Source organism: Pinus tabuliformis, chromosome 2_1 (genome assembly GCF_031772625.1).
Source record: "Pinus tabuliformis cultivar Carrire ecotype Pingquan chromosome 2_1, CPIR1, whole genome shotgun sequence".
Taxonomy (NCBI): domain Eukaryota; kingdom Viridiplantae; phylum Streptophyta; class Pinopsida; order Pinales; family Pinaceae; genus Pinus; species Pinus tabuliformis.
The window spans coordinates 133,304,172-133,313,109 of NC_142299.1; positions in this window are offsets into that span (position 1 = coordinate 133,304,172).

The following is an 8,938-nucleotide window of genomic DNA, read 5'->3' on the forward strand; positions in this document are numbered from 1 at the left end:
TTATTGCCATAAGCATGGACATACTGCTGAAAGGTGTTGGACTGTGAATCCAACAATGCTTCCACAAAAGTTAAAGAAATTGGAGCAAGAGTATGGCAAGAATGGGAAGGAAGTTACCATCATTGATATGTGTCAGGATGATACACATGTTGACATCGATGTGCAGTTAAAGGAAGTGCCTTTGAAATGGATTGGTAAGAAATGGTTAGAATTCTTATCCAATTAAAGTTGCATGTCTTTTGATTGAATGCATTTCTTGGGTAAGGGAATGCAAGTTGTAGGATGGAAAGCTGAGTATGAGACTCACTCTAGTGCAGCGAAAGTTATATTCATTTCAGCTTTGAAAGTACATGTACATGTGATCGAGGATCATGTACTTATGATTGTACTTAAGAGAAAGTTGAAGGATAAACTGCATGCATGAGAATGATATGCATGTGCACAGGGATCATGATGATTTCCTTGTTTTTTTAAAACATCTATGTGTGATTAACTTGAAGGGTTGATTACTTTGTTTTTAACCATGCATGTAATGTAATCTTGACTTGGAAAAAGTTAATTTGATCTCCAAGATTGTAAAGAGGATAAATGATGAGGTTTTTGATCTTTGTAAAAGCCTTCTCATTTGGGAGGTAGTTCTTCTTATGGAGCAGAGGTGCCATCGATGGGCATCGTGACAGTGGCAAACCCACATGTTTAGTGAAATATTTCAGCTCATATATCAGAAAGTTTCATTGCTGGTTCCTGCAAATTTTCAGTTTGTCTGGCGAACAAGCTTGGTCGAGATTCGACAAGAATTTGGCTTATGCAGCGAAAAGTTGCCATGGCGACAGTTGATAAGGCAGGTCATTTTGGCATCAGTATGCTGTTTTGGCTGAACGGAAGAGGATATTTCTGTTCCTCAAGTGCTGTATAGTTCAGTTCAAAGTATTCAGTGAGCTTTTGAGGACCAAAAGCCTTCTCATTTGGGAGGTGTGATCGGGAGCTCAGGACCAAGTGTCGTAAAATGGTCAAAACTGAAAGTGCTCAGAACTGATTGGAACCTAAACGACCAGATAGAGCTCGTCTTCCTGATTCCGGTGCCGCAAACGATTCAAAAAACGGTCGCCGTATGAGAAAGTTATGCCAAAAACAAAATTTTCTCAATAACCCTTAGTTTTTGGAATTTAAAAAAAAAATTAATTAAAAAAAGAATATTCCACAGAATATTCCTTGGAATATTCCAGGGAATATTTTTTTTGGCCAGCCAATCACAGGCTGCCATGTGGCAGGCCTGGAGGGTGCCACGTGGCCCAAGGTGACGTCGGCATATGTGGGCGCATATGGTTCCAACATTTTTGGTCGAGCGCGTGGTTTGATCCCACAACCTCTAGGTATATAACCAAGCATTTTACAGTCATACCACAGCACTGGATGTTGAATGGCAAGCGGCAGAAACCTCTTTTAAAGTTTCAAAACGTTTTGGGCGTGAAATGAAGGGGGCCAGCCCCCCACCATATGACCACAACCCGAAAACCGTGGCCTTAACCCTTTCGCCAGCACACTAACCGCCGGGCACGCAATCCATGGTAAATGGTCACATGTGCATTTAATATAACTACAGTTAATTTGGCGGGATTCTGGGCGGACCGCCGAATTTGGCGGACCCGCCATAATTGGCGGAGTTAACTGGACTCCAACTAAAGTTAGCTGGAGTGTTTCTGGGCATCACTGGAGGGAAACTTTAATTGGCCATAACTTTGGCTAGGAAAGTCGGTTTTGGACGAATTTGTTTTTGATTTTGGGTCTCTTCGACCTTCTGAAGCCATTGGCATAGGTTTCACAGCCATCTGAGGTCATTTGCAGGTGTTTTAGCTTCGTGGAAGTTCCAGGAGCCACCAGGGCCAAATCAGTTTGGGAGCTGCATTGGGAATTGTGCAGCCAGTGAATGTGGAACGAAGGTCATTCCTGAAGGTTTTCAGTATTCTAAATCCATTTCTACAGCTCGTTTTTCCTTCTAAGGCATTCTTCTCACTGTTTAGCTTCAGGGAAGCTTTCAGGGCCACTAGGGCCATTTCAGTGATTGAGCTGTTTAGGGGCTATGTTCATCCGTTTTTGGTGATTCAAAAGCCTATGTCTGATATTTTCGACCTTCTGAGTCTAATGGAAGAGGTTTCAGAACCAATTGAGGTCATCTTCACCTCAAAACTCTCCATTCAAGTGTAAAGGGTCACTAGGGCCAATTGGGGAAAGTATTGTATAAGGTACAAAATTCACTATTTAGTGTTTGGGAAAGAGCATGTTTGGCTAATTCCTATCTTCTGATTCTGTATTTACAGTCAGATCTGTCCTTTGAGACACCCATATTCTTGTATTAGCCTTTGTAGCAATTTTAATACAAGAGGACAAGCCTAGTTGGAGAGGCTTGGTCCAGCAGATGTAGCCCAGGAGGGGGTGAACTGCTTTATCATTTTGATGTCTTTTATTTGCTGAAGATGATATGGTAAACAAAACTGATATAAAGTTTCAAACAACAAAATATACATAACTTGCATACACACATAATCACCTATTCAGCTGCAGAAAGTTGTTTGTCTTATTCCGCAGGACCTTAAAATTCAAGCATGTGTATGTCAAAGACTTCTAAGTGTTTACTTTGTTATTTCTTTAGGAAGAGCCTGTAGAGGGCCAGGTAGCCTCTGGAACTCATCCTCTTTTTAGAGGTGACATGTCCGGTGAATGCCCCTACAGTCTATTTATGTATAAGAAATAAGAAGTTTATACATTTTTAGAGGTCATTTGGAGTGTCTAGCTCACAGTTGAAATTATTGAGAATGGATACCTTGCACCCTTAAACAAGCACATTCCATTATCAGATCAGGTCGGCACAGGGCTTGGCACTAGGGACCATTCAGGCTGCAAAGATGGTCAGGTCAGTGGATCTTCAGGCAGTCATACTACCATAAGGGTCCTTGAGCATGGAATCAGCTAATGAAAAGGTCATTGTGAGTACTCCAAAGAGCATCGGCCTCAACCTCATAGCACTCCCCAATGAGTATCTTCACACGCTTCAGACAAGTGTGACAATGGATCTTAGAGCGTGGGAGCAGTGTGCTCTCAGCTTAATAAGTGAATACCTGGTGTACAATGGGCAAATTTTTGCCGAAAAGATGGAGGCCTTGAAGGAAAAGGAAATGACCGAGGCGCAAAGCATCTAGCTAGCGGCCGTAGTGGCAAAGACATGTAGAATAGTGCCAGAGTTGCACATACCTGAGGACGCACTGCTTGAGGCCAAGATCTAAAAACTTGTTGTGGGTGTCAGCGATGCTAAGGCAAAGGTGGCCAAAGTTTAGTTCGAGCTCAATATGAAAATCACAGAACCAGAGCTCAAGTCATAGCCTTCAACCCCGCCAGAAGTTAGGGAACAATGCGAAGCTACTATTAAGGAAGGAATAGCTATTGTGGATGTTGCGGCTGTGGATTGCACATCATTGTTTGAGCAGGCCATGGAAGTAGTGACGATCCTACAGGAAGATCCCACCCTGTAGGTATTAAGTATAGAGATCCACAAGCTGCAGTAGCAGTATGACGAAGTAAGGGCAACGACGTGCTCCATTTCTACAGTGCAACAACTCACCAAGCTACAAGAGGTTAAGAAACTCTTTACAAAAGTGGAGGCAATGCAGAAAAAGGAAGTAGTCCTTAAGGCCAAGTTGGCGCCTTGGTTGGACGAAGCCTACCTAGTTTCGGCCGACATACAGGAAATTTTGGTGAACTTACAAACTACACAACCGAAGATCAAGTGAGCCATTGAAGGACCAACCACAAAGAAGCTGGTAGAGCAAGTGAAGCAGGAAGCCACGCAGAGCGTGACTAAAGTTAGAATTGTGCAGGTAGAGTTAGGGGATCTTCGTAGCAAGATCACTGTGCCAGTCGAGTGACTCGAGGGTGAGTCACGACCTTTATGTTGGGGAGTTGTTGGGATGGGGTCCCTTGGGTGAGTTTTGGGGAAAAATCCCAAGTTTTTATGTAAAAATATTTTAAGTCTTCACAAATTATGGTTGCGAAGCACGTAGCTAGTTAAGAGTCAAAAAGGGTTTTTACCCTCCTTTATGTAAACTTGATTTGGTTTTTAAAGATCTACCAATGGTCCGCAGAAAATGGGATTGTATAAATAGGTGTGTATTAGATATTCTAAGGAAGAAGGGGATGTTTTATCTATGGGCACGATGGAAAGAGTTTAGAGAGTTAGAGAAAGAGAGTAAGAAGAAAGGCTCTGAAGCTGTGTGCGTAGAGGCCCAGAGTAGTGTCTTCAGCTGAGTGCATGGACCCCTACAACTAAGTGCACAGGGAAGTCTTGACTCTGTAAGCTTAACTGAGTATCAATAAAGAAGATGGTTGCAAAAATTCCTGTGTTTTATCTCTTTACTTCTGTTATGTATGAATGCACTTTATGTTGTAATGAATAATGGTTTTATAAAATAATGATGTATTGATGTGCGACTTTACTTGATCTATATTGTTATCTAAACGCAATTGATTTTAAGTGATTACGCAAAGATTATAATGCTTTATGTTAAAGTTATCGAACACTTAAGTAAATCTAAGTAAATATTGGTCCAATTGTAATCTATGGTGCACATAAGTAGCTAATTCACTTGTTCAGGGTCTACAAAAGCCAGTCATAAACCTTTGCGGAGGTCTAGAGGCTGATTAAAGGAAGTTACAATGATAATCCATATAGGCTTATCGATCTATGCGATGGCAGATCTAGGTCACAAAAGGACATCACATTGATCTGTGGGTGTGAAAACTTGGTTCCAGCATCCCCCCATACTGCTTCGAGTGAGACTTCAATCCGTGCACCATGGATTGATGCCGAAAGGGCCAGTGGTGTAGGGACTTGTTTTGTAACTAACTTTGAACCTGGGTCAAAACCACCTAAGCCAACAAATTTCACTAAATCCTATGAAAACAGTGTTTGGCCTTGAAGAGGGAAAACTTCTTAATCATATAATCTCTAAGGAAGGTATTAAAGTTGATCCTAAAAGGATTGAAGCTATCATGAAAATCAATCATCCAACAAACATTAAGGAAATTCAATCGTTTATTGGTAGAATAAACTTCCTAAGAAGATTCATCCCTAACCTTGAAAAAGTTCTCAGAAACATAAAAAAACATACTAAAAAGAGATTCAGAAATTAGATGGAACATTGAAGCTAGGAAATCGTTGGATCAAGTTAAACAAGCATTGACAAAAGCACCAGTCCTAATCAATCCGAATTTTACTAAGGATTTTATTTTTACCTTTGCTTCTGAACATACTGTTTCAGCTCTCCTTTTACAGAAAAACGATGAGGGGTTTGAATAGCCCATTGATTTCTTTAGTAAGCTTTTAAGGGATGTTGCACTCAAATATAATATAATGGAAAAACAAGCCTTTGCATCGATAAAAGAAATTAAAGATTTCAGGGTCTATATCCTCACAAAATTGCTTATGTACCAAATGTTGTAGTTAAGGATATTTTAACACAAAATGGACTAGATGGCAAAAGAGGCAAATGATTTCCATCATCCTTGAGTATGACATGGAAATCAAGCCAACCAAGCTTATCAAAGGACAAGGATTAGCCAAATTAATGGTTGAATCTAACTTTAATGGACATCAACTTTGTATTTGCATTAGATGATCAAGAGGAACATGCGACTCCACAGTTAGATGAGGATTTCATGACCTCACCCTTGTGTGCAGACCTTATTTATGATTTATTCAATTTAAATGCTCCTCCTAGTCTAACTAAGACAAAGGCTAGATTTCTAAAGTTAAAATCAGTAAAATTTTACATCATAGATGGTGTTTTATATTAGAAAGATATTGGTGGTATTCTACTAAAGTGTCTATTGAAAGATGATGCAGAAATAACAATGTAGAAATTCCATGAAGGTGACTATGGTGGACATCTATACTGGAAAACCACTACTAATAAGATCCTTAGAGTTGGTTTTTAATGGCCTACCCTTTTCCTTGATTTTCATAAGAAGGTAACCTCTTGCCATAAATGCCAAATATTTGAGGGGAAAATAAATTTATTGCCTCTACCTTTGAAGCCCATATCTGTTGAAAGCCCTTTCCAACAATGGGGATTGGATTTCATTGGAGAAATCCATCAATCATCCTCTTCCCAACATAAATGGATCCTCACCGCTATTGACTACTTCACCAAATTTATTGAGGCTAGTGAACACCAGTATTGCAGCAAGAATGCTGCAACTCCTAGGCTGCCAACTTTACTTTTATCAACCCGGTAGTTCGTAACAAACTTAGAAGCGTCAATATTGTATGCACAAGTACTAGTTCTTACTACAAGTTGTCACTTGGTCAACCGGCACAAGATCACTAGGAGCTCAAGCCAACTTCTATAGATCTCAGAAGAAGCTCTATGTGTGATGAAATAAAGAAATATTACTCTATAGAAGCTATTCTAATTGCAGAAATGAAAAACACTGGAATGTAAAGCAAGACCTAGTAAACCCTAATTAACAAGCTAATTCTACTTTTGCCAAAAACACTATGAAAGCAATTCCATTACCTACTCAAGAAAGCAAACAACATCTAACCATGCTATTTTTGGAAGTAAATAAGAAAAAAAAACATATTTTTGGATTTTTATGTGTTTTTATGTGAATTTGACATGCATCTAATTTATTGTGTGTGAGTGTGGCAATGAACAAGTGGCGTTAAAGGGTGGTTTTGGAGCTTGGGAGGATGGAAGATGGTGTGTATGGGTCCTAGGAGGTCTTAGGTGGCCTTCTGGAGGCTTTTCCCATACTCGGCCTTCAAAAGAAAGCCTACAGGAAAAACTACAGGAGGACACAGGGAAACTACAGGAGGAAAACATGGAAACTACAGGAGGCCTACAGGAGGAGGCTGAGAGAAATTTCCGCTATTTTGAGGGTGTGAGAGTGGGTGGAAAAGGTGGATGAAGGTTGGAAGGAGGTGTTAGGGTGCCTATGGTCTACCATGAACCACCAGGAGAGAGAAAGATGATTGGGTTTTCTCAAGGAGAGAGGAAGAAGTTCTATGAAAAATGCAGGAAACTAAGGCAGAATTGAGGTGAGGTTTGGGAAGATCTGTAGGGCATGGATCAGATGGGGGATGTGATTGCTGATAAGTTGGCCTACTTCTAGAAGATATCTATTGCAAAGGAATTGATAGTTTACCAAGAAGATCAAGCAAACAATGAAATGAGTGCATTTAGGAAAAACAGAGTTTTGCATTAAAATGATTTAAAATATGACCTATGAAAGGAAATGCTGAGAAATGTTGCAAGCAAGGAAAGCATGAAAGAGGACTATTTCAAATCAGGAAGTGAACATGATAAGGAAGATCTGAAGCAAAGCAAAATAGGACTATTAACCTACTAAAAAGCTACAAACACTAGAGGTCCTATGAATGAGGAAAATCTTTGTTTTTCGGGAAGCAAGAGGGTCTTTGCCTCAAATCATGGTCTGAGAGGGAGGAAAAGAGGCCAAGGCACTATTGCTAACCTTTTGAATCTTTTCTGATCACTGCTTAACCTACTACAGAAAGCACAAATGGAAGAAAACTACTAAATCGTCAAAAGCAACCTATTCTTAATCATAAAAGAAATACATCTAACAACAAATTAATCTAGAACTGAAGTAAGCATACAAATACAAGTAAAGAGAAGCTAGGATACTTGTATTGGGCCCTAACCCAAGAGATTCATCCCTCTGAGGTAACTCAGTGCTAGCTCAAAAAGGATTCCATCTTCATTATCAAAAAATAGCAAGTTTACATGAAACTGTCACAAAATAGTAAGCTCGAAATTTGAGCAGAGTTTACATAAGCAAAAATTCGACCCTAGTGAGGCCCTAGGCCTCTCTACTTATACATATAAAGCTACCAATAGCTTCCTTAAAATTAGGGAGGCTTGGCTCCCAAAACTCGAGATAACTATCAGTCATCTTCCACTTGCTTGGCTGCCTTCTACTCTTGTACTCTGAGCTAAATGAAGGGGAATTTGAAGTGAGGAGTAATAAATGAGGGGGATTCCCTCCTATAAGTCCTCTCCTCTATCTACTTCGAGTTATTGCTACCATTTGACCACTGGATCCTTTACTTTGACCTTGAAATCCATCAATAATCTGCATTAAATACATGTTAGATCACATGGCATCATACTAACTCAACTCACTCTATAAGCATAAATATAATTAGAAAATCATACAAAAAGTTAAGAGAATGGTTGATTTGAGTAGGTTAGGAGGTAAAATGAGCCCATATAATTACCCATTTATGAGGTTCATCATCACCCCCTACTGAAGGTGTTGCTCATCCTCTGAGCAACTTAGTCAATCTCCTCATCTTTTATGGCCCTGGTGGCCTCCCTCGTATCCCAAGCTTCTAATGTGGTCTGCTCATGTTGGCCATAAAACCTTGCCTTTATTTCTATGTCCTTTTACTGCTCCTCCTCTTCTTCTTCTCTTCTACCTTCCAGCATGCCTAAGAGGAGTGGGGGACTTAGTTTGAGGCCAATCCAGTTGACCTTCAACCTTTGCATGGAGCACTTGTACATTGGCACTCTTTTCAATGCCTCCTTCAGCCTCATGGGGGAATGGTATTCCCTGATCTGCAAACTGTGAGGTAAGGTGTTCCATCTTCTCATGCATGCATGCACATAGTCATCCCCAAGTAGCCTTTGCATATCTTCAAAGTGTGCAATGGATTGTGCCTGATTGGTTAGATATTTAGGGGCAATCTAAGGGTCATTAGCAAGCAGGTTGTGTGTGCTGATGAGTGCCATAGGATCTGATGGCTCAAATCTTATCATTAGTGGCTCATTATGCTCTTTTATCGTCAATCTTTTCATTTTTGCTGCCCTCAATTCTTCATGGTTCATCCATGAGGCCATTGCCATTAATTGTAGGTCCCCTA